Source organism: Maniola jurtina, chromosome 16 (assembly GCF_905333055.1).
Source record: "Maniola jurtina chromosome 16, ilManJurt1.1, whole genome shotgun sequence".
NCBI classification, from domain to species: domain Eukaryota; kingdom Metazoa; phylum Arthropoda; class Insecta; order Lepidoptera; family Nymphalidae; genus Maniola; species Maniola jurtina.
Genome location: NC_060044.1, coordinates 3139952 through 3167029, shown reverse-complemented (window position 1 = coordinate 3167029; position 27078 = coordinate 3139952). Strand labels below are relative to the sequence as shown.

At 36.9% G+C, this 27078-nt stretch overlaps 1 protein-coding gene across 9 annotated transcripts in view; it reads left to right on the top strand.

Annotated features, from left to right (window-relative positions):
- Window positions 1–27078, top strand: part of LOC123873151 (uncharacterized protein CG43867) — a 386310-nt gene that overhangs the window by 221328 nt on the left and 137904 nt on the right. The gene's annotated exons all lie outside the window — the stretch shown is intronic.

Sequence of the window (27078 nt, the reverse complement as noted above, 5' to 3'; positions counted from 1 at the left end):
AATTAATGTATTTGTAACCGTACTGCCATACCTACCATCTGTCATATGTCATATTCGTAGCAACGACCTAAAGTGACGCGTCACCTACGGCGAATTAATTAGCTGGGCATATCTACATAATGTTATTTACATGTGTTTAAAAATTTAAGCTGACCGCATACTATGAGACGACCTGCAGGAGGCGCAACAGCCGCAAAAATGCAAGAGCTGCAGGAAGTGTAAGGCTTAGATTTATAGGGCGGAATTTGACTTTGTTCAGATCTTAATTAGGCTTATGTGAGAGACATAAATCTGTCTCGTTTTAACTTTGTCTTAAGTCAAAGTACGCTCTACAAATCCCAGCCTTAGAGTCGCAAAAGCCGCTCGTTATGCATTTCTCAAAATTTAAAATATGAAATATTGTTGCAGTTACCCAAATTTTTCAGCGTGGACCTATGCGGCTGACTTTTTTTCCATCATTTGCATGTTTTTTAGTAAAACTGCATTGCGTTCGGTTTTGCGCTTCTTGCGGCTTCTGTATATCTTGTGGTAGTATGCGATCGACTTTACAGATACAATAAAATTGTAGTAGCTGAGCTACGAAATTGTCCATAGTAATATCTACAATACTACAATGTATATGTGTTTTTAAAACCGACTTAGTAAACCTGCCTACCGCTATTTTGAAGTCTGCAAAAATAATATGTTTTTGTATCAATTAAATACAACATCATGCAATTAATATAATATTATGTTCTATTCTAACTTATATTTATGATTAAAACGTCCGAGAGCCTTTTTAAGAATATTATACATATATTCCAGTCGATTTTTGTTGCGATACATTTTTAGCAACAAAAATAACTATTTTACCGTAACTAAATTTTATAACATAATTAATTATTTATTAATAACTAAATTGAAGCAGCCATACCCAAGCATAACATAAAAATTAAAAAGGGTCGTTCTATATAATGGCCACTCCACTACAAGCACATACTTTATATTTGGCTAATTACCCTGGACTGTGCCCAGACTCCTGAGCTTAAAGGTCTGGACTCTATAGCAGCGTTAAATTTATTTAGCACCTAGCGTCTTAATATCTGAATCTTAAATGAGATTTAAGGCTTGCTTACTTAAGATAATGCACAGAATGCAAACTAGATTTAGTGAGTTGGTACCTTAAAAATTATTTGGGTAAGTACCTACTAGCTGTTGTTATAAGGATTAAAGTCAAAATCTACTCTAAAGCTCTTATTAATTGAAAATTACGAGTAGGTATGTACGTTCAACTATTCGTATCAACTTAGCAACTTTTTTGGCTTAAAATTCTGCTAAAAAAGTACTCTCGTCAATGATTACTGCTGTAACTTATTAACGAAAAGTCAATAATTTTTTTTTTACTCGAAATAATTTCACTTTATTTTACTACATACTAACAAGAATAAACTGACTGACTAACACATTAACAAAAAACTTGGATATTTAGTTAGTACTTTTCGTTATACCTACTTATCTGAAATAGTCGACGTTCTAAAGCTATGCCCCACTAGTAAAAAAAAACTGAAATTCTACCTGAGTGAAGCTGGGCGGGTCGTCATTATTACCGGTCAACCACCGAGCCTGGGTCTCCTCTCAGAATGAAAAGGGTTTCAGCCATAGTCCACCATGCTGGTGCCATGATGCCAAGTGCGGATGGGCAAATTCCACATACATTTGAGAATGGAGACATTTTCCTTCACTATGAAAGCAACTGATATTTAGTTGCTTAAAACGCACTTAACTCCGAAAAGTTAGAGGTACGTACCTGGGATCGAATCCCCGAACGCCCGTAAAAAGGGCGATGTCTTAACCAATAGGCTATCACCGCTTCGTTAATCTATCATTAGTATAAGTTATAATTTTTTTGTACAAGTCATAAAAGAAAGGTTTATAATAATAGCTAGGTAATTCTAAGCTTCACTTATTTTACACTTAGCTAATTAGCCTGAACTAGGTGCCCTAGGGTTTAAAGGTGCTAGCCTGAGCTAGGAGCACGTATCTCTTGCTGAGCGCATAATTTATTTAGCTCCCCGGGAAGAACGAGTTGTAGCTGAAGAACTGGTGGGAAATTTTCTCAAAGTTCTTGAAAAATCCTTAAAATATGTTTGTACTACTCCTACCTTATTATGAATTTTTAGGTTGTCTCCATATGCAAGACTAATATCACCAGCAGGTTTTGCGATCGAATTTTGGAATAAGCCGGGATTAATGCTAGGATGAAGAAATAGTTGGTTGTAAAATTGTAAATACTCATATTAAAGCCGTAGCCTGTTCGCCCGACTTCAAACGTACGAATTTAGGTTTTTCTGAAAATTCATTGCGATGTCTTAAGCCCCTTTCTTAGGGGTGGTGGTATTGACTTTCTAAACTCAAGTCAATTTAAGTATTCTCTTATGTTACTCGCTTTAGGTAATCGTGAGGAAACCTACATGCCTGAGAGTTCTCCATAATGTTTTCAAGTGTGTGACTAAACTCTTGTCATTCTGAAATAAAATCCCACACTAAGTAGTGCGCTGGTGATGGGTTGATTGAGATGATGATAATGACTAATATGCCAAGATTCTGTCAATTTTCTTACTTTCATGAATTCGATGCTAATAAACCTCCCTCTGCCTACACAGCTATACCTACCTGTATGTTACAGCAAACTTCGAGTTTTCATCAAAAAATTCCGCTGGTTCTTTGACTATTACCCCATAATATAACAATATTCTGCTCTCTTAAGTAAGATGTAAGGGGTAATTAATGCACTCAGTGCATGAGGGGGTGCTGAAGTGTTTAATAAAATGTGATTTATGTAAACTACCTTAATATTAAGTAATTAACATTGTACTTAATCATGTTTAATGTTTTTAATTTATTTTTTACTAGCTGATGCCCGCAGCTTCGCCCGCGTGGATTGGTCAGATCCTCTGCAGCATCAGGATTGAGGAGTTGGACTCCAAATTTTTTATGAAACAATGTCGCAAAGTTTCTCTATCGATTAAAAAAAAAATTACGCAAATCGGTTCAGAAATCTCGGAGATTTCGGTGTACATAGGTAGAAAAACACAACTCCCTTTTTGAAAGTCGGTTAAAAAAGAAGCCTATGTTACGCCCTGGTCAATCCTCAACTTGTCTGTGAAAATCCCGTCAAAATCGGTTCAGCCGTTCCGGAGATTAGCCTTTTCAAACAGACAGACAGACAGACAGACAGACAGACAAAAATTTTAAAAACGTGTTATTCAGTGTTGGTATCGTTCAAATAACCATATGAGCTTAATATGAGGTAGTTATTTCGAAATTACAGACAGACACTCCAATTTTATTTATTAGTATAGATATAGATAATATTCTGCAATTTTGGATTTAGGTTTACTGAAAATGTTGTACCGCTCCTTTATTTTCTGGGATAAAAACTAGCTATTCAGATAACTAGTCGTAGCGGATGCTAACCATTTGACCAGAGCCTCGATAGCTCAACGGTTGAGGAGCGGACTGAATTCTGAAAGGTCGGCGGTTCAAACCCCATCCGTTGCACTATTGTCGTACCCACTCCTGGCACAAGCTTTACGCTTAGTTGGAGGGGAAAGGGAATATTAGTCATGATTAGCATGGCTAATATTCTTTATAAAAAAAAGGACTTGAGATAATTTAGATATTTAGAAAAATAAAAACTTCTGTTTAAAAATACAGTTCATATAAAACTATCACTTGCAGACTACCAGGGTATTAGCTTATATTTGCTGCCGTCCCACAACTATAAAGCCGTCAACTGCAAAAAATAGTTTTTGAATTAATGCCAGAAAGTGGTGGAATTTTCAAAAACTGGGGTTTCTGAAAAATATTGATATATGAACCAAGTTTTACTAGTTTCAATTATTTTTTGTTTCTACGCAGCAAACTTTTTTAAATCACATACTTGTTGGCGAAAACTCATAAACTACATATCTTTTTTTACTCTTAGATATAGAACAGCAAGTTTGTTCAGTGCTTGCAGATGCATTTTATTAAATCTTTCGCGACATCTCAAGATCGTTAAAATTGCACCTCGCATTGTCGAGCAAAAAATATGATATTGCTTGAAACCGGTGCGTTTTTTAGTTTTGTTGTGTCTGTCACCGCACCGTCTGCACGGACAGATTGTATTTTATATTAATATGAATTGCGAAAAGGTTGATGAAAAGTCTGACGATTAAAAATAAAATAGACGTGCGGTAAAAAATATACAGAAATAATTAAAATTCCATACGTTACCAGATGGGCTGAAGTTATAACAATTGCATTAGCTACAATTAGGTCAACTTATGTTTATTAGGTATTTTTGATGCAAATGTAGCCGTCAGCCGTAATGACGTAATGGTTAAGACGTCTTAATTAAGAGGTCGGGGGTTCGGTCTCGAGCACGCATCTCTAACTTTCAGTGTTATTTGCGTTGTAAGCAATTAAACACCACTTGCTTTAACGGTGAAGGAAAACATCGTGAGGAAACCTGCGTGCCTGGGATCGAACCCCAAATCCTCCAAATGGGAAGCCGACGACTTAACCACTAGGCTATCACCGCTTTCACCGCAACAGTAGATTCTTCTATACGCCCACTGGAATATTCTTTTTGTTCCAACGTTTAACTCAGAAAGGCAAGCTTAGCTTAATTTTGATAAAAACGCTCTTATCTGTATTTGATTAACTTATGCAAACAGTCGGTATTTCTTTACTTATTAATGCTATTATGATTATAAAGTTGTTTCAAGAAATACTTGTACATGTAAAAAAAGTAATCCATTATTGTTCTAAACTAACATAACAAAACGGGGGAAAAACAAAAGAATGCTCATCAGCTAAATGCACCGGCTGTGTTCACGGGTATTATTATTGCTAATTAGGGAAAGTGAAAAATGCAGAAAAGGAAAACTTTTTGTAAAGGCAGCGCCACACGCTTCCAGTGCCGCGTGCGACTTGTACGCTGCGCTCGGCAAGTCCAAGCTACAAGTACATGTCTATATACTACATATTTATACCTTTTCATTGAGACTGCTGGTGCGCTAACTGTGGCTAACCGTTACCCTCCCGCAACCCGTACCTCCACGAGCCGTTTCAGTTTTGAGATATACTTATACTCGTGTATCTAGACTGAAACATACTCATACTCGTATATTACATAATATTCTCGTAAAACCAAAATGTCTTGTTGGCTTCCTCGTTTGCTGTTTGGTTTCGTTGAAGCCAAAGTTTGTTGAGGTCGGTTAACGTGTGGAGCCAGCATAATCTGTCATCCACACCTGCCTGGCAGTCAGGCAGGCCGCCGGCTTTGTTTGCGACATTTGGCAGCTCACAACTGTTGAATTTCGGTGTTTTGCGTTTCTTTATACAATTAAACTGCACTGCCTATTATGATTGACAAACAAATTCCTCTCCTACGTACCTACACCACACGATATTGTGGCATCTGCAGGCTCAAATGGAACTTACCCATAGCGGCATATGAGTATGCACCTTAAGGGCATATCTTTAGTAAACAAGCTGCTGGTAAGACTTTAACAGCAGCTGGTTTTTATAAAATTCAATATAGGCACGCGTTAGACCACAATCACACTTGATGGAAAGTGATGATGTGGCCTAAGATGGGACGCGTTTACCTAAAAGGTGCCTATTCACTCTTGTTGTAATTGGTAGGAAACACAGATTGCGGAAGAGTATTCCAAACCTTAGCCCATGCGCATGAGGAATGATGACACAAAACGTTTCACGCGTGTAGATGGAATGTCAACGACTAAGGATGAAAACACGCCTGACGTCTTTCGATTCGGTGGTAAAATGGTGGTTTAATAAACGACGTAGCTTCTTAGACCAAAATTCTTACCGCTTGTCCTTGCTTACTTCTTTCTACCTCTAGTAAGTTTTGGTCAGCGAACCACTCCAAAATGACCCGAATATTTTATCTACTTATTTAAAAAGGGAAGGAAAAAAATTATTTAAGCTAATTCTTTACTAATGAGTCTAACAAGTGTAAATTAAAAATTTTCAACACCCCCGACAAATCATTTTCAAATAAATAATTATGTATATCTAGGCAACGTCCATCTTGACAGCTTGACATTAATTGTCAATTGACACTTGAATATTATGAACCTAAGGGTTATCTAACCTTCTTTTCTACAAGAAAACTAGAAAATAGCTGATAACTTTTAAACGGCTGAACCAATTTTTTTGGATTATAGCTAAGAACACTCTCGATCAAGCCATCTTTCAAACAAAAAAAGTAAATTAAAATCGGTTTATTCGTTTAGGCGCTACGATGCCACAGACAGATACACAGATACACAGATACACAGATACACAGACACACAGATACACAGATACACACGTCAAACTTATAACACCCCTCTTTTTGGGTCGGGGGTTAAAAATAAGTTACCGAGGTTGGTTAGGTTAGTTATACATTTTGAAAAAGTAATTAAAGTGTTAACTTATTTTCTCTGTTCAACAAAGAGTACGAATAAATGAAAGCTCTACAAATTAATACGAAATAGCCTTTAATATCGAGTGGTATATATTGATACGCCACTGAAAGGCAGTCACGGGTGAAAAGAGGGCTCAATAAACTGGTCAATTTAAACGCGAAATAAAAACAAAGTACAAAAAACTCGTAAAAGCAAAATTAAAAATTAATAGCGGTGCGCGTTAACGTATGAACGTGGTCCGATGAGCAATGCGCCGAGGAGTAGACGTACACCGAACTAAAAACAACCGTGTGCGAAAGTGACGCTTTGCGAATGCGAAATTTTTCGAGATTCGCGGCGCAAAATACTCGCGGTTTTGTAGTTGATAGTTTTATGTATACTTTGTTTTTATCTGTGACACCAAGAACAAACAAATGCATTTTCTTTTTTTCTTATTTTATTGCCTTCTTGTCCGCTTTCTGGAAACGGGAGTATGTATTATGTGCTCGACCACCTCGATGAAAGATCTTCGTCTAGACTAGGTTTGGCCCCAGATTTAGCTGGTCAAATCGAGTTTCAAAGTCTAAACTATTTCTTCTCTAAAGTGGCCGTACAGATTTTATGCAACCACAACACCACTTTATTGCCATAGAAAATAATAACTTAGTCATTAGAAGGGACCCCACCCCATCCATACAACCATTTGTAAAATGCTAAACTGAAATATTTGTATCTGAAAAGTGTTGAATTAGATTTAGACTTCAGCTGTTCTTTTCGTCAATTTCTGTTAAAGTTTTATCACATTAAAGTAAAAGACGCGAGACAAAATGTGTCTTAACACATAGAAAATAACGCAAACAATTCACGCACCCATCTATATTGTACACATTTTTGGACCCATTGGTCCGTTAGTTTGGTAAAGCTAAAGGAGAACATGTAACTTCTTCCCTTGAGGGGACCGCGTAGCTTTTTGTGTGAACGTAGCCATGGGACTGGATCCTGAAATGGGGGGAAGAGAGCGGTAGGGAATATTCATGTAAATATCCGCGCGGAAGACTCGGATCACCCTTTGAATGTTAATTGCGTTATTTTGTGTCGAATTTGTTATATCGTTTCGATATCGTGCTTGGACACGCGTTTTATAGTAATATAATTGTAATTTTTTTAATATCTTAATTAAATCGACCAATGTAGAAGTTTTCCGTTTTGTGTGTTTTAAGTCTAAATGACCCTATGATCTACTTAATTTTTGAAACTGTTAAAACTACTCGTAGGCCTTGTTAAAATGCATTAAAGCTACTTCCAAATTTTATAATTAAATAATTCTACTATAAAAATTATATACATGGAGTCTTATTGTTAAAAAAAAAATTACAAGACATTTCATCGTGAGTAATTGACTCATCTATGACAAAAGAGCTGGCTCATTTTTTGCACAAAGAATCAGGCTGGCTGTCTTGCGCAAAAATCGGCACCAATCCACGCGGGCATGATTCATAGCTACAGTAAATAGACATGTATTAAGCTTCAAATTGTAACTTTCAATTTTAAAAGAATTTGATTATTTGCAAACCAAGTGAAAAACAATTGGATGAATATAAAAATTTAAACCGCCGAAAAATTCCAATCTATTTCCTCGAAACCACAGTTAAAACGTCACTTTGTACGTGCCAGTTTTCAATTTTTACTAATACAATACGTTTCATAGAATAATCCTTTGGTATCTACCAAAATCGATTTTCAGCTTAAACGAGCTCCCGCTTTGCAATTAAAATATTCAATTTATTCTACGGCCGAATTTGTTTTTAATTATTGCAAATTGGTCATTCGGACGCGTGAATCGATTATAATCATCCGACGCGAATGAATATTACCGCGTACCGAATGCTAATGAACTTTAATTTATAATCAGGTGATTTTCATCATAACTCAATGTTGATTTGGGCGTCGACTATCGCCGTCAGGTATCGATACCGGAAAATCATCGATTCGTAATTATCGATATTACCTACTCAATATGGATTATTATTGTCGAATGAACATGTATGAGGTTTGATTGTAAATGGGCATCGATATAATTTCCATGTATTTATGGTCATATTTGTTACGGAGGCGGTCATTAAAAGTCACCGCGGATTTTCATGAAAATGATTTTACTGTATTATAATGAAGCTTAACTATTTCGAACACCGTTGAAATGCGTTTGAAATTAAATCGTCTATTTTATTTTTTAGCGTTCCGTACTAAAATAGTTAAAAGGAGCACTATGCCCGTCTGTACAACGCACATAGACGTTGTGTAGTAATAGGTCATTTTGAACAAAAATCGTCCCGTGTAAAGCTGTTAAAATTAGTACGGCATGGACATTTAAATAAGAAATAAGTAAAATAAAATAAAAAGCTGACTGACTGATTGGCTGACCAATCTACGCACAGATCAACATACCGGACAAATCGGGCTGTTTGGCATGCAGATATCTATATTATGAGGTAGACATTCACTACGAAAGAATTTTTGAAAATCGAATCCCTAAGGGGTTAAGGCGATAAAAGCTATAAGCAAAAACGAGTTAAAGCCCGCAATTGTTCTTAAAGACCCATCTAATGCGTAGCACATAGAGGTGTTTGTTGTAAACCGAGCTACAGAACCCTCGGTGCGCGATTCTGGCTCGATTGCCGGGTTTCATTTTGATTTATCGAACGTCACCCGTAACATACACTAAGCATGTTTTCGGCAAAGGTGTTCGGTGTTTACCCGTAGGCAGAGTCACTAGCCGCGTCAACACAGCATTCGTATTAAAACTTGAACCCCACCGGGGCCGCTCGCTTTATTATTTATTGCCTGGCATAATAACTTCCCCGGCCTTTATTTGTTTTCAACTCGTTAGGAAGATTTGCCCTAAATTCGGAAACTCGATTATTTATTCATTTTAAACCGTAGCGGCAGACGGTTTTGCGGACGGCCGACGTTATGATGCGGTCGTAATCGAATTTTGTTATGCTTTATTCGATTTTGTTATGATTCCATTAAATTATTACTTTGTAGCTCGATGTTTACAGAATTTGTACACAACTAATTCGTCATGTAATACATAGTGTTTTCAGGATGTTCATCTACATATTTATGTGAGTTTTTTTATTCCACTATAACCTTTAAATGTTTGAACAGATTTGGACGTAGTTAGATGTGTTTGCTATCGTAAGAATCCTTACATCATCACTTATTGGCCTACTCGCTAAGAAGATTTGCCCTAAAATCAGAAACTCGATTATTTATTCATTTTAAACCGTAGCGGCAGACGGTTTTGCGGACGTCTGACGACGGTTTTGCGGACGGCCAACATTATGATGCGGTCATAATCAAATTTTGTTATCCTTTATTCGATTTGGTTATGATACGATTAAAGTATGTGGATCGATGTTTACAGCTGTTAGTTTTTTATCAACCAATACCAAACATTGCTTGTAACAGCTGGTTAACCTCTCCCTCATCATAGAGACGAAAGAATATAACATCGAAAAATATTTTCGGGACCTAATAATTATAATCCATACTTACTCTTTGATTTTCAAAATAAAAAATAATCAATACCTATTTGTCTTCAGGATGCAAGCTATCTCTGTGCCAAGTAGATGATTCTCAGGACTTCGTCGGCGTGGTTTTAGGGTTTCAAGACTCCCGCAGGTTTTTTTTGATTTTCCAGGACAAAAAGTAGTCTATGTCCGTCCTTGAGATGCAAGCTCTGTACCAAATTTCATCAAAAAACAGATGCACCACGGTCCATTAATAATAAACTAATAGACAGACAGACAGACGTTCGCGTTCATAATATTTGTAGATATAGACGCATGGATTCTACGTTTTTTACTTTGTAAAAATATTTAATTTCAGCCTTCTTTCCTCCATGAAATAAAGTAAGTTACTATCATAAAGAAAGTTCTTACATGGTCCGCGGTGGCCACTTTGTAACAGTATGTTAATGCCCGTCCTTATCTCCGAACCCTATTTTCTAACGCAACGGCATTTTAAATAAGCCTTTTTAAATTACGTGTTTTATCCTTACAACTAGCTCATGCCCACGACTTCGTCCCATTGACTACACAAATTTGAAACCCCTATTTACCCCCTTTGAAGTTGAATTTTTGGAGTTGAACTACAGTAGAATTCGTCATAATATCTGCAGCCAGATCCATCCAATAGTTTGAGCTGTGCATTGATATATCAGCCAGTCAGTCAGTCAGCTTTTCTTTTTACATATTTAGATATTCCTACTATTTTAAACTTACCGAAGTGTTTTTAAAATTCAAAATTATTTGTTTTAGGAAAATATTTTAAAGGCGGATCTTGAATGGATGGACCGTGAAAAGCTAGCAGACAGACAGTCAGACAGACACCTTTTACATTACACTAATATTATAAAGGAGAAAGTTTGTATGTGTGTGTGTGTGTGTGTGTGTGTGTGTGTGTATGTTTGTTACTCCTTCACGCAAAAAGTACTGAACGGATTGGGCTGAAATTTAGAATGGAGATAGATTATACCCTGGATTAGCACATAGGCTACTTTTTATCCCGGAAAATCAAAGAGTTCTCACGGGAATGTAAAAAAACCTACATCCACGCGAACGAAGTCGCGGGTATCAGCTAGTTTATAACAATAAGCTTGGTCATTAATTTAGAACTACGCTAGTTACTATAGTGTTTACACAAAAATAAACTACATTGTGTATGATTTTTTCTAACTAAACGACATTTTAAATTAGTCTCTTTCAAACCGACAAAGTGAATTAAATCGTATCGTTCGCGTTCAGAGCATTCACCCATAGGAATATTCATACTTCTGTCGTCGATCCACGCAATTGTAGCTCATGTAACATTGTAATACAGAGTATTGTTCCGCGATGCGTATTGTTCGTTGTCTGCAATGCAGTTCAAAAGCTCGCATATATCGGCAGAGAGGGTAGTTGGCGTTAATACCGATTAATGTGGTTTGCACACGCAACTGTGCAGTTAGGGGAAAAATGCTCCACTTACCCGACAGCCGAGTTTTACAAGTTTCGGTTATTATTGACGTAATTTCAGGCACGGATTTCGTATTTCTGAATAATTCCGTTGTTCGAACTTGGCGAAGTTTCGTAATTTTACATTGACGAAGTTAACAGGGCTCTCTCCGTCACTCGTTTCATACAATCGTAGTTCCAATTTCATTTGAATATTAAGCAACCAAAGTCCATGAAATTTTGCAGACATATTCTAGAAAGTAATATCAGTGTCCGTGGTGTTTTAGATTTTTCTAAAAATATGTAGTTTTAAAATTACAGGGGCTCAAAGATTTGTATTTAAATTTTTAAGACCGTGTAACTTTGAAACCGAATATTTTAACAGAAATCTGGAAAACCACAGACATAGATATTAGTTTCTAGAATATGTCTGCAAAATTTCATGGACTTTGGTTGCTTAATATTCAAATGAAATTGGAACTACGATTGTATGAAACGAGTGACGAAGAGAGCCCTCTATACTGACTGCCAGGCAACATAACTTACCGGTGAGTTAGGGAGATTGTAATTTTGCAAAGAAATTCGGCCCCTAAGGGAGTTAGATAGTACCTACTTATTTATAAATAGAAGCCTAAACATCAATTTCCATATTTCTAACTTCAAAAATGGACCTAGAGGTTCTTTTTTTCAGGGGAAGAATTTTCAAAAATGCTATCCGTTGTTTTCACAGTCATCTACTGCTATGCGTCTTGGCTAAAACTCTGGTGGAAACAAGAAAGTCACAGGTATTGCGCTAAATGCGAAAGTGTGCTTTTTTATTCGTTTGTCCTTCAATCACGGCGCAACATATTGACGTGTTTTTTTTTTGCATTGGTACTTATTGTTACAGATTTGGAGATGCTACTTTATAGGTTAGTTTAATCGCGAAAAATCAACTAGTTCCCACGGGGTTTTCAAAACCTAAATTCACGCGTAGGTACCACGTCGCGGGCGTCATGTAATGTTTATAAATGTTTACTTGAAACCTTTCGCTACTGCGTAACACACCCAAAGTAAAACCAATACACTGTGATATAATAGTAAACTTTTTAAGGGTTAAAGAATATTCAATTTTATTTCTGAATCGATCATTTGGATAGCATCCAAGCCGTGTTTACGGCGGTCCGACGGGCCCTGATAAGGATTAATATACGCGGACTGTTCCACGCGACCATTTGAGGGTTTATGATACCCCGTCCGTTACTGCTTTTGCGGTTTGTTTTGAACTGTTTTTAATTAGTCGCTGTATATCCTCAACAAAATAATTAAGTACCTACTGACCAACCCTAATAATTTAAACCGTTTTTGTTTTAAATCATATAACTCCTGTAAAATAATGACATTTTAGTTTCATCATATTATGTTTTTATAATCTGATTGATCTGCTGAACGCACAGGCACCTTTAGGAAATCTAGTTACTTTTCTCAGGCTATGGCATGGCATGGCCAGGCATGCATGCCTGAGAGTTGTCCGTAATGTTCTCAAAGATGAGTGAAATCTACCGACCTGCAAAGCCAGCGTCGTCGTTAACTATGGCATAAGCTATTTGTATTCTGAGAAGAACTCCGCGGTCAGTAATGGTATTCTGTCTCGTTTTAACTAAAACTTAAGCCTGAGCAAAGTCAAAGGCGTATTTTGGCTAAAAAGGAATCAAAACTAGAAATTCAACAATAATTTTGCATTATTAGAAAATAGTGTTTGAATTCCTACCAAATGAATGTATCTCACCAAACAAGAAGTATCTAATATACTTGAAATGAATCTCGATGTTCGATGGTCCCAGCACCCACATAGCTCCTAGCGCCGAAGGCTACAAATAAGCTATTAAACACCGAATCGTCGCAATTCCGTTTTGGCTTAACACGAGATTCTGTAAAAGGTTACGCCAGACCGTAAAAAGTTAATAGACGCACCGATTTATGAAACCATTATATCGATACGTATTGGACTTTCAACTGGTATTGAATTGATATCCGATATTCGAGAACGGAAAATGAATTCAATTTTTAGAAATTTTGACAGCTTCATAGAACACTATTTTTAACCCCCGACCCAAAAAGCGGGGTGTTATAAGTTTGACGTGTGTATCTGTGTGTCTGTGTATCTGTGTATCTGTCTGTGGTATCGTAGCGCCTAAACGAATGAACCGATTTTAATTTAGTTTTTTTTATTTGAAAGATGGCTTGATCGAGAGTGTTCTTAGCTATAATCAAAGAAAATCGGTTCAGCCGTTTGAAAGTTATCAACTATTTTCTAGTTACTGTAACCTTCCCTTGTCGGGGGTGTTATAAATTTTTAATTTACACTTGTTGTTCGAAAACTTTCTTCTATTGGGACTAATTTTCAATGCATTTATTTCACGTCAATTTCAAAACTTGTTTTCTATAAGTGCTACAATAAAATGCATATATATCTGTTCATTTTACGTGATCCGATATCAAATCGGTAACCGTTACTAGATATACCGGTTATACCTACTGACTGGTATATACCGGTATTATGTAGGGACGCGATAGCGTTACGTTTTCACGGAAACAAACGCAGTTCGAGTAATTCTCGCTCGAGGGCGCTTTTGTACAATGGAAGGTAACGATTTCTTTTTTTTGAAATTTTATTACAAGCGCCATTGTCGCGATCAAAGGGACGCGCAATAAAACGCCTGGAGGGCCGAAGGTATTCGGTTTTTATGTGCTGGTATTAATCTACGATAGCTTGGAGGCTGTATTGTTGGACGAAAGATTTTTGCTTTATTTATGGTTTTTACGGGTGACTGAAATTTTGCTAGATGGTAAGCGATGATGTATTCTTTGAGAACATTATGATGAGAAAACTCTCAAGCATGTATTATATCTTCGTTCACCGTTAATAAAGTAAATGATGCATGCAAAAGCATACCCGGAATAAAACCCCAAATCCCCTAAATAGGAAACCGAAGACTTAGGCTATAGAGCGTATTTTGACTTTGCTTGTTAAAACAAGACAGCGATATACCGCTGGCATAAATCTGTATCATTTTAACTGAAACTTAAGTCTAACCAAAGTCGAAGTACGCTCTATAGGTTTCAACCTTAGCCACTATACTAGCCTATAGCATTATATCTTTTAGAAACCCCTAATACCAGGCCAGTCCTTAAAGCTTTTAATACTCGTGAAAAGTGGATCGCACAAAACCCACAAAGACTTACCTACTTTATCCATTAACACTCTCTTCACAGTCGCAACTGCAGCGCAAATAAGTCCAGCGATTTAGAATTTGTTGCCGTCCATTCAAGCGCACCTACAATTTACTAACTTCAAAGAAAATGTCGACTGTAGAAAGGACGAAGAAAGCCACTCTTTGTAGCGACAGCTTCCTCTAATTCTTTGGATATGTTCTATCAATAGCTGTTACTTATATGAAAATTATTGATGTACTTATCCTGCCAACGATGACATCTTTTATTAACCCCCGACCCAAAAAGTGTTATAAGTTTGACGTGTGTATCTGTGTATCTGTCTGTGGCATCGTAGCTCTTAAACGAACTTTTTTTTTTTGATTGAAAGATGGCTTGATCGAGAGTGTTCTTAGCTATAATCGAAGAAAATCGGTTCAGCCGTTTGAAAGTTATCAGCTCTTTTCTAGTTTTCTTATAGAGGTTTTTGTGTCAGGGGTTTTTAAATTTTGAGGTATCAAATATAATAAAAAGAGGTCTCGGGCCAGCCTACATATGAGGCAAACTATGTATGTATACTATAGTATTTTATATATCTCTCGCCGCATCATTGTTTGGTAGGACTTCGAATGTCGATCACCCAGCCCATCTACCTGGATCAAACTTGCTTACCAGCGTGATCAATTCTGCGCCGACAAAACTAGGCTAGCATAAAACAAACTGAGGCTATTCAAATGGATTTGGATACATATTATCTGTTATTCCGTCTTTATTAAACACACAGTTCGAAATAAATGGTGACTGCCTCTTGACACGGCGTATCTTGAGTAGAGACACTACTTAATCACACGGCTGCCTCTAGTGGATGCGAAGTTTTCATCTATAAGATAATCAATAATCATGGTTCCCTTTGCACTGTGATTCGTTGTAAACTTCATTGTTTAAGCCCCTTATGCCACATCATGGCTTCAACGCTGAAATTGATTGAGATCTATAAACACAGTTCGAAATATGGATGATTGAAAGTCTAATGATACGGTGTGCCTTATGATACGGCATGCTTCATGATACGATGTGCCTTATGATACGGCGTGCTTCATGATACGATGTGCCTTATGATACAGCGTGCTTCATGATACGATGTGCCTTATGATACGGCGTGCTTCATGATACGATGTGCCTTATGATACAGCGTGCTTCATGATACGATGTGCCTTATGATACGGCGTGCTTCATGATACAGCGTGCTTCGTGATACAGCGTGTCTCAAGTTAGGGGCCTTTACTGGAGCAGACAGCTGCCTTTGGTGAGTGCGAATGTTCTCATCTATAAGGTAATCACGGTTGCCTTTGTCCTGTGATTCGTTTTAAACTTCATTGTTTAAGCCCCTTAAGCCACATCATGCCTTCGGCGTCGACGCGGAAATTGATTGAGATCCATTCATGGAACTTTATTAATTCGGTTGGAAATTCCCGACAGCTTTTAGAATATAAAGATTGCGCCGGTAATTAGATTATAGATTATTCACTTTAAATTTCACTGGCAGATTTCCGGTTGAAAGGATCGCTAATCTCTGTATAGTCAAAAAACCGTTTGATCAAAGAACAACACGAAGTTTTTTTACACGACTGATGAAAAAGAAGTGTAATGTTTTCAGGATTCATTGGTATGTATTTGAATTTCTTTATTCCACCATAATTTCTGAATTCCTAAATAGATTTAGATGTATGGCATATAATTTGAATCTTTACACTATCCCGGGTGTCATTGGCTAATGTAATATGGTGGTTATATGGCCCCATTTTCAAATGTCAAAAAAATTATCTATTGTATTTATTACTTCATTAGTAATTAAAAACATACCTACTAGTACCGGTTCCATAAAAGAAACCACATTGAGTGAAACGAGGTAAAGTTATTAAGTTTGCTCAGAGTAAATTGGCTCCTGCAAGTGATTTGCGGAGAGAAGTGCAGTAACACAATTATTAGAACTGTGCAACACTAGTCTACCTATTTGTATTACTTTGTCATAGTAAATATATTTTGTAATTTACGAGATACTTAAATTATCAGCAATCCAAACACAACTAGTGCGACTAATCTCCTTCGCTTTTGCTTTGTCTATAAAATTAAAATTTATGAAATTAGTATTTAAATTGCTTTCATAGTCTGATAGACAGAGAGAGAGAGAGTAATAAATTATACAAACCATTGAGTCAAAGTCAAAGATAAAGTCATTTATTCAAATTGTTTCATCTTGATTGTAATTAACTATACTTGTACTATTGTACACTTTCTAATAGATAAACAATGATGTAGTGGTGATAAATATTAATTACGTTAACTTAAATTAAATTGAATCCATTCTTCTTGGTTTAACTAAACCATCGCTGTTGTTTTAAACGAATTAAAGAGAAATAATAAAAACATTTTGCAGAAAATGGAGAAGATCCGTTATCTCAAAACTCTTAAATTATTTATTAATCAATAGCTAGGTAGGTACATCCGGAAAGCACAAATGCTCTGAATTAGTAATGCTTCCATTATGAGAGACTGTGAACCCGCCTACTATGTCTAGTGATATGACGTATTTTATATTAAGAGGATTCATACCCCCTGAGCCATTTTTGAGCAATTTTGACCCCTTAAATTTTGTTAATCCCTGCATTTACTTAAAAACTTATTTATGCTACATTATAGAAAAATTTCTGTTTTATTAAATTGGAAGACAACATTTTGCAATTTATTGATAATTTATTTCTTATTGCCTAAAATACCAAAGACGATTATTGAATTTAGAGTTTTGTGTAATCTTTGAAGCTGAATACATCAAAAGTTACTCTTTCAATTTACAAAAAATGATATATTTCCTAAGTTAAAGTCCTGAACTACTAAAATGGAAGACAAAAGTCTTTGATTTGGTGTTTTTTACATTATGAAAATCCAAACAAAAAAGTTATAATTTCACAAAATTACTGACATATAAAACTGTCATTTTGGTGGATTATTTTCTTCATTAGAACATATTTGCAATATATAGAGAAAAAAATCTAAAATTAATAATTATTATTTGTTTCAATAAATAAAGCTTGAAACACTAATAGGTACTGCGCGAACATGGAGTATCTACCAAATTGAACTAGGAACTATTACTAGCCCAGGCCTCGCTGAGAACGGACACATCGTTTTTTTTTTTCAGTATAAATAAGTTTTTAAGTAAATATTCCATTACAACGCCGCTTAATGTTCAAGCTATTTGCCGAGCACTATACCTAAACATCTTTTCTCCACAGTAGACAAGTAGGTAGGTACCTACGAAGTCGAAACACGGATCTGGCATTACGAAGCGCTGACACGGTCCCGATGCGATTGTTATTGCGTCTTCACCTCCGATGCCAATTGATTCTTTATTTACTCCCAATGCACTGACTGTTTATCTGCTATTGCTCGAATTTGAAAAATTTTCACAACAAAATTCACAAAAAATCTAAGGGAGACTGTTGTAACCGCTCTGGACCTCTTAATGGGAAGTCCCGGGTTCAATTCCGGGCAGGGATTGGAATTTTATAATTTCTAAATCTCTGATCTGGTCGGAGGCTTCGGCCATGGCTAGTTACCACCCTACCGGCACGACCGTGGCGGCAAGCGATTTGACGTTTCCGATTCGATGCAGTGTAGAAATCAAAGAGGTATGGGTTTAGTACAAACTGCCATCATAGACTGCATCATCACTTGGTGATGGTTGCATTGCAATCAAGGGATGATTTGTATCGAATAAAAAAATGACTTTTGAATGGATGAAATTTTAAAATACAAACAACAAATCATTTTATGAAAAGCAGTTTTTTTAATAATTATTTCTTTCGTGTACCTATTTAGAATCTTACGACAGCTAAAAAGAAAGATACGGCTTTTAGAAATCAATAAAAAGCGTATCTGAAAACCAGATGTCCGCATTATTAAAGGTTAATAATTTATTTAAACTAGATATTTATTTTATAAACATTATTATTAATTTCGATGGTGGTCAAGTGCTTGCCTATATTGAATAAAAAAAAGATTTTAGACTAACGCCTTTAGCATACCGACATACTCGCACTCGATAGCAAAACTATTACCTAAGGCCTGTATTCCTATAGCATACCACGTGCAAATACGTCGATGCAATAAAGGTGTAATTACCAAAAACTCTGTAAGCTTATTATAGTCTCAAAGCAAAAAGCAGCTTAAAATTGCAAAGTTCTCACATTACGTACATCTTGCACCCCCGTTAAGATTAGAAACAAACAGAATTTCAAATTCAAAAGCGAAAGAACGGCGATAATCGTATCAGGGTGTTCACGGATATCCGGTTATTCGCTAATGTATTCTCGCCTCGTCGAACGTATGCCCGGTTAATCTCCTCCTTTGATTTACGACATAGGTACTACGTAATTGTTCGTTTTTATCCGGCTCCAGGAGGATTAACAGTTTTTCGTATGTGTGACAGTTTATATGTTCGCTCATAATTACCAAACTATTCATCAACCATTTCATCAAATGACCTACCTGCTCGTTTGCTCGCTATTTATGTAAAAACTAGATGATATCCGTGACTTCGACTCCGTGAATTATGTTAAAAAATCCCGTGATAAATACCATGACTAGTTGAGTTCTCGGATAAAAAGTAGCCTATATCAGTCCCAGGGATGCGAGGTATCTTTGTACCAAACGGAAAAAATCGTCGGATGGGCCGTGAAAAGCTAGCAGACAGACAAACACACTTTCACATTTATAATATCAACTATGGAAAATGGAGGTCTCTTCCAGCTATAGAATAGAAGTATTTCAGTTTGTTTACTGATATTAATTGTGGTAGGTATCAATGTGAAAAATAATTATAAAAAGTTTCCGATTATTAGCTTTTAATGAAAATACCTACTCTTCAGTTGAATTGCTACTAAAAGGTTACGGAGCATACCTATTATTACTATGGATAAAATTGTACCATGAAAACATTTTATATAGCTATCGGCCGTGTACGGGTTGATTTGCATTTGTGTACGAGTCACTGGTTATTGCATGTGGTCTCTTCGACCGTGCAACACCACACACAGTTCAATAATCGATATTAAATACGTGATCATATTTAAAAATATACCTAGATATCTGATTGCAAGTGGATACCTGATACATTCGTGTTTGTTGGGGATTTGAGGGGTTTCATTCAGCTTTCATCTATTAAAAGTCCAAACATCAAAACACAGCACGCCACTTAAGGAAGTACGATACATTAGCCAAGTATAGCGCAGCTTTTAGCCAGGCTGCTTGTGAAAATTGCGCTAATTGCGTTATCTGGCGAGAAGCTGTTTGGATTTAATGCTTTTAATGCTTTCTGTTTCCAAGTAAGTATTGCGGGGAGAATTATAGCTATAATAATTGACATGTTTAAAAAAAAGAAAGTCTTTATTTGTCTCTAGACTAGATAATACCCCATCTTTTATGTATTTAAAACATCAAAATACAGTAAGATTTGGACACGTAGGGTAGACGATACATTAGTCAAATATAGCGCAGCTTTTAACCAGACTGCTAGTGAAAATTGCGCTAACTGCGTTATCTGGCGAGAAGCTGTTGGGTTTTAATGCTTTTAATGCTTTTTATTTCCTAGTATTGCAGGGAGAGTTGTGGCTATGATAATAATTGATCTTTATTTGTCTCTAGACTAGATAATGCCCCATCTTTTGTGTATTTAAAACATCAAAACACTGTAAGACTTGGACACTTAGGGTAGACGATACATTAGCCAAGTGTAGCACAGCTTTTAGCCAGACTGCTTATGAAAATTGCGCTAATTGCGTTATATGAGCGCTGTTCCCAACAATTGCGGGAAGAACTATAGCAACAATTGACATGCTTTAAAAGAAGAATGCCTTTATTTCTCACTAGACTGGATAATGCCCGTGACTTTGTCCGCGTGGATTTTAATTTTTAAAAATCTAAAATTTTAAAAGTTGAAGTGCATGCCCAGGATCTAACCCCTGACCACCCGAATAAGATGCCGACGTTAAGACCTCTGGGCGATCATCGTTCTTCCATGCTTCCATATTAATTTTAAAATATGTTGTAAGTTGACAAAGAATAGTATACCTAACCATAGACAAAAAAGATTACCACTTTGCCCCATAGAATTGAACCAAGGCGCTTTTACACAAAGGACAAAGGAAAGCCAATTTTTACCTTTGATACGTTGATTTCAAAGTAAGTAGGTCTGATCCTGGCATACAGAACAAATAGGATTTATTTTCTTTCTATTTTATATCAACATCCAAAAGCTTAATTCTTCAAAATTCGAAAGCCAGTGAACCGGAATCATTCGCCTTAACTCAATCATCGTAACTAAGCTTGTTGGGACTCCAGCTACTTTATATCTTGCGGGGTCGCGCCAAATTTTCCGTGTGGCTTGTCAAAGGAAATAAAAAATAAAGAAAAATGTAGGAACATTATGTACTTATACCTGCTAGCAAGAGAAAGTATTAGTTGAATTCGATGGTTCTTTAGGATTCCGTACCCAAAGGGTAGCAGTGGAACCCTGCCTTCGCTCGTCGTCCGTCCGTCCGTCTGTCTGTCAACGAGCTCTATCTCTGGAACCGCTATGGGTAGAGAGTTGAAATTCCCCCAAAATATGTACTCGTAGATATATTTCTATTGCCGCTATTAAAGGAATAATAAAAAACTCAAAATGGCCGCGATAAAAATTAAAAAATGATTTCTTGTAGATACGATGGTACGGAACCTTCTGAGAACTGCAAGTTTCTTGATCTTAAGGCTATCCTTGCCAACGATCCCCCGTCGATTTCCTACGTATGATATTATTGTTCTTATCTCTATCTGCCCTGGTTCGTGCATTCTCGGTTCCTAGATCGGTACATTTGTGATAACCAAATTTCAAACTGCTGTGATTGGCTGAATTTACCATGTTCTTGCTGCGACAGTGAGTTTGAGCCACTAGCGGAACAATGTTAGCCGGTCAGAAATGATTGCAATTAGTCAACCTGTTTGACGTCCGTGTTCTGTTTTCGATTACAAAAAAGAAAAAATTGTTGTTGCAATCATCAATTTTAGCAAATAGTGAAAGAGAGTCGGCCAATCAGAGGTCACAACTACCGTCACACTTTCTGTCACACTATGGCAGTAGGCATACCGAGTAATGAAAACAATTTTTCATTCTGTCTAGGTCGAAGTAGGGTTGCCACCTGGCTCTTTTTGATTTACAGGCTACCACCATCAAAAATACGGGGTTTAGATTTGAAGAAATTTGAAATTTTGAAGTATTTGAAGAATATATATATAGGCGGTGGTTCTCTCTGAAATGCATGGAAAGCCTATTTAGATATTTCAGTTTATTTATAAGTTTTGTATTTTTTCTCTGTATGTTGCCGTATCTTGATTGGTGAACTGTGTTTGCAATGTGGTTTTAAATAAAAGATTTATTTATTTAAATAGCTTTTAAAAACTCTTAGTGTTGTAAAGCAAAATGTTATACATTTCATGCATACAATCTTCTCATTTCAACTTAAAATTACATTTAATTTGTAATTCCACCTTCACAGTATCAATACTATGGCCGTAGCCAGGAATCGATTGCGGGAGAGGTTTTATTAGGGCCGGAACTGAATCCTGTCATGAGGAAAAAAACATTCGCTCAACTTTATGGGCTAATTACCTGGTTAGTGGAATTTCGCCTTTCAATTTGACAGTGAGATAAAATACAACAATAAAAAAGCGCGAGCGCAGTGAGTGAATTGTTTTTGGTTCAATACAGAAAAAATTAAAATGAAAGGGAAACGAGTGTAGCCATAGCAAGATTTTATTTTTAAAGCTTCCTATCCATACTAATATTACGAATACGACAGTATATCTATTTGCCTATCTATTTGTTACCCTTTCACGGCCCTTCTTCTTTACCAAAATTTTGGTACTTACTATTCAGAGGTAACTTGCATCCCAGACATTTTTTTAGGCGGCTTTTTAGCCCGGAAAATCCCCCACGGAATTTTTAAAAATCTAAATTCATGCAAACGAAATTGCGGGGTTTACACCAAGTAATAGAAATTCAAAGCGCGAGTGAAGTGAGCGCGAAATGTTTGATATATTTCCAAAAAAAAATTGGTAAGCAAATGCAAGAAATAGTGTAAGTATTATTTTAGGCTTAGGTTTTTGACGGCTTCCCAGGCGCAGTCGCCATTTCGAAATTTCTGGTCTGGTGGGAGGCTTCGGTCATGGCTAGTTATATGGTTAGTATGGCCCTAACGGCCAAGAAATTAGACTGCATCATCACTTACCACTAGAAAAGATTAAAGTCACAGGCTAACTTGTATAAAAAAAGGCTTACATCCTCAAACCAAGCCCCGCCGCCTTGGCTACGACCATGATCAATATCGAGTGGGTTTCGGCTACGCATTGCCGCAAAAGGAAAATATTCTTTCTACTGGACATAACGTCAGTGTTTGATTTCGCCAGCCAGCTCCTGCTGAATTTGTGAAAAACCGGCCAAGTGCGAGTCAGACCCACGCACCGAGGGTTCCGTATTCGGGTATTTTTTCCGACATTTTACTCGAGAAATCAAAAACTGTTATGCATTAAAAAAATATGCATAAAAATAAATAAAAATCTGTTTTAGAATGAACAGGTAAAGCCCTTTCATATGATAACCCACTTGATATATGTAGTTATCTTACTTTGAAAATTGAAAATACTAATATTTGTTCATGAACACATGACAGACGGATAGAAGGACAAATGGACAGACGGACAGACGGAAAGACTGACAGACTGACAGACAACGAAGTGATCCTATAAGAGTTCTTTTTTGCTTTTGAGTTACGGAACCCTAAAAATATTTAGTTTTATTTGCCCCGTATTTTATTTTCATAATTACAGGTTTCTGTATCCTGAAATACGGGGTAACCAGTAAAATACGGGGCCTCTGACAACCCTATTCGGAAAACACTGTCACATTCAAGTTAATGTCAAATATTTTGTTTTCAATTACAGAAAGCTGCATCAATCATTATTACAATATTTTCTTTGTTGTGATTGGCTGAATTTTTGAGTTTCAGCCAATAAACAGACTATTCGCCAATTAAACGTCATAACAATATAAATGCCAGAAAGTTTAACCAAATAAAACAAACTTAATGAGAACCTAGTGAGAATGCAAACGGCACACAATTTATAATACATATTATGTTAGTCGTATATAATAGATACTAGTGTTTTGCTCGGTGCGCGAGCTGCTAAAGCAGCTCGCGTGACGTGGTTAGGTTGAATTTATTTATTAAGATACACAATTCACCCCGAAAACCCCGTAAAACGACACCCATATCGATTTTTTTCTTAAAAAGTGCATGTCCGCCATCTTGGATTTAAAAATAAATGTCGTTATCAAAATCAGCACCCTGGAAAACTCTGAAAACGACATCCATATCATTTTTTGTAAAAACGGGGTAGTTGAGGTTAATAAAGTAGGGTGCGTGGGTGCGCGGACCACTAAGGTGGTCCGCGAGCATGCAAAGTTTGTTCCACCGAGTAGACCTTCGGACCCTGATCATCTTTTGCCAAGAAACCGCTCTTCCATCTTTTATAGCCTCCGAGATAGACACCGACGAAATTCGTACGGCGGCCATCTTGTTTTTCCAAAATTTTCCACTTTTTCTATTAATCGTTTACTACATTCTTCAAAGATTGCGAGTTTCAACGAAATCGGTTGGAAAACAAAAGAGGTGCAAAAATCACGTCGGTCGCCATCTTGTTTTTCTGAAATGTCATAATTTTTCCCTACTCGCCTCCCCCACTCAAACACATCTCCCCTACATTATCGTATCGTTTTCCGTCTCTTTCTAGGAGAATGAGACATTCAATATTCGCCATACATTTTCTATGGGGAAAAAAAATCCGCCATTTTGAATTTTTTTTCTATTCATCGAGTAGACCTTCGGACCCTGATCATCTCTTGCCTTGAAACCACACTTCCATCTTTTATACCCTCCGAGCTGGACACCGGCGAAATTTGTATGGCGGCCATCTTTTCTTCGCCATTTTGAATTTTTTTCCAGCTTTTTGGCAATTGGATGACGTCATGAATGACATTTGCTCGAGCACCCCCCACCTATCTTCAATACCTTAAGCGGGCCCTTCACCCGTTTCCGATATCCTCAATCATCAGCTCTCTCCATAATTTTGGCTTACTAAGTTTTTGTTTTCTATCTGACACCATCAGTGAAAAAAAATATTTTCATACAAAATTTTACAGGAGTTTTTTAGTTGAAAATCTCGAAAATCTCCCCTAAAGTGGCAACACCGGTTACATATCTCCATACTGCCAGCCGAGATACACAATCGATTCATACATACTGACTTTCCAAAATGTTGCCAACTGCCTCAAAAACGTGGTCAAAATTTCGAAAAATAAAAAAAAATACAAAATGGCCGCCAACTCGTTTCACAGAAAGATTTTACACGGTTTCATAATTTTCCTATTAACTACAGGATATACCGCGCCCGATGACGTTTCAATCTTTCCTCTCGCTCGCACCCACGCGAAAGGGGATACCGTGAAAAAGACCGTGTCGAAAATCACTTTTACTTTGATAAATACCAGTGTTGCCAGTCTCCGGTGACAAAAATACCCAAATGTCATTTGTACGAGCAAAACACGTAATTACTCATACTCGGATTTTGCTAAAAGTGCGTATTTCGATTTTTTACAATTTCCCGAAAATCTTGAAATTTCCCTAAAAATGGTGTAATTTTTTCCCACCGATCTATACCTCGAGTCTATACGTACAACCGCTTCATAGAAGCCGAATCGCTCCGATGTTGCCAACTTTGAGATATTTAACTTTTAAAATTGCGTTTTTTCGTACCTCGAACAAAACGGCCGCCATGACAGCCGCCATCTTGAATTTTTAAAAATTCTTTCCGTTCTGTCAAAATTCAGGATCATTGCGAGCAAAACAAGAAAAAAATTATTATTTTCGATTTCGCGTTTCGGATCTGTGGCGCCGCGGTTCGGGGTCGAAAAATCAAAATTTTGAAAACTCTCCAGCTCGGCCGCCATTTTGTTTTACCAATTTTTTCTACCTTTTCTATTAACCGTTTACTACTTTCCTAAATAGTTGCGAGTTTAAACAAAATCGGTTGGAAAACAAAAGAGCTGCAAAAATCACCTCGGCCGCCATCTTGTTTTTCTGAAATGTCATAATTTTTCCCCAGAGGGTTCCCAAAACCGAACACATCTCCCCTACATCATTATATCATTTTCCGTCTCTTTCTAGGAGAACAATTATGTCAATGAGTGAGTCAGTCAGTGAGTGGTAATCGAGCTATATATAGTATAACTAGTTTTTGCTCGGTGCGCGAGCTGCTAAAGCAGCTCACGTGACGTGGTAAGGTTAACTTTATTATATGAAACCAAATTGATTTATTAAGATACATAATTCACCCCGAAAAACCCCATAAAATGACAGGCATTTCTATTTTTTGTAGAAAATGTAAGTCCGCCATCTTGGATTTGAAAATAAATGTCATCATCAAAATCAGCACCCTGAAAAACCCTGAAAACGATATCCATATTATTTTTTTGTAAATTGTAAATTAGGATAATAATTTAGTAGGGTGCGTGGGTGCGCGGACCACTAAAGTGGTCCGCGAGCATGCAGAGTTTGTTCCACCGAGTAGACCTTCGGACCCTGATCATCTTTTGCCACGAAACCACACTTCCATCTTTTATAGCCTCCGAGATAGACACCGACGAAATTTGTACGGCGGCCATCTTGTTTTTCCAAAATTTTTCACTTTTTCTATTAATCGTTTACTACATTCTTCAAAGATTGCGAGTTTCAACGAAATCGGTTGGAAAACAAAAGAGTTGCAAAAATCATATAGGCCGCCATCTTGTTTTTCTGAAATGTCATAATTTTCCCCTACTCGCCTCCCCCATCCAAACACATCTCCCATACATCAATGTATCGTTTTCTGTCTCTTTCTAAGAGAATGAGGCATTCAATATTCGCCATATAAAATGTATGGAAAAAAAAAGTTCCGCCATTTTGGATTTTTTTTCTATTCATCGAGTAGACCTTCGGATTCTGATCATCTCTTGCCAAGAAACCTCACTTCCATCTTTTATACCTTCCGAGCTGGACACCAGCGAAATTTGTATGGCGGCCATCTTTTCTTCGCCATTTTGAATTTTTTTTCAGCTTTTTGGCAATTGGATGACGTCATGAATGACATTTGCTCGAGCACCCCCCGCCTATCTTCAATACCTTAAGCGGGCCCTCCACCCGTCTCCGAAATCCTCAATCATCAGCTCTCTCCATAATTTTGGCTTACTAAGTTTTTGTTTTCTATACGACACAATCAGTGAAAAAAAAATTTTTCATACAAAATTTTACAGGAGTTTC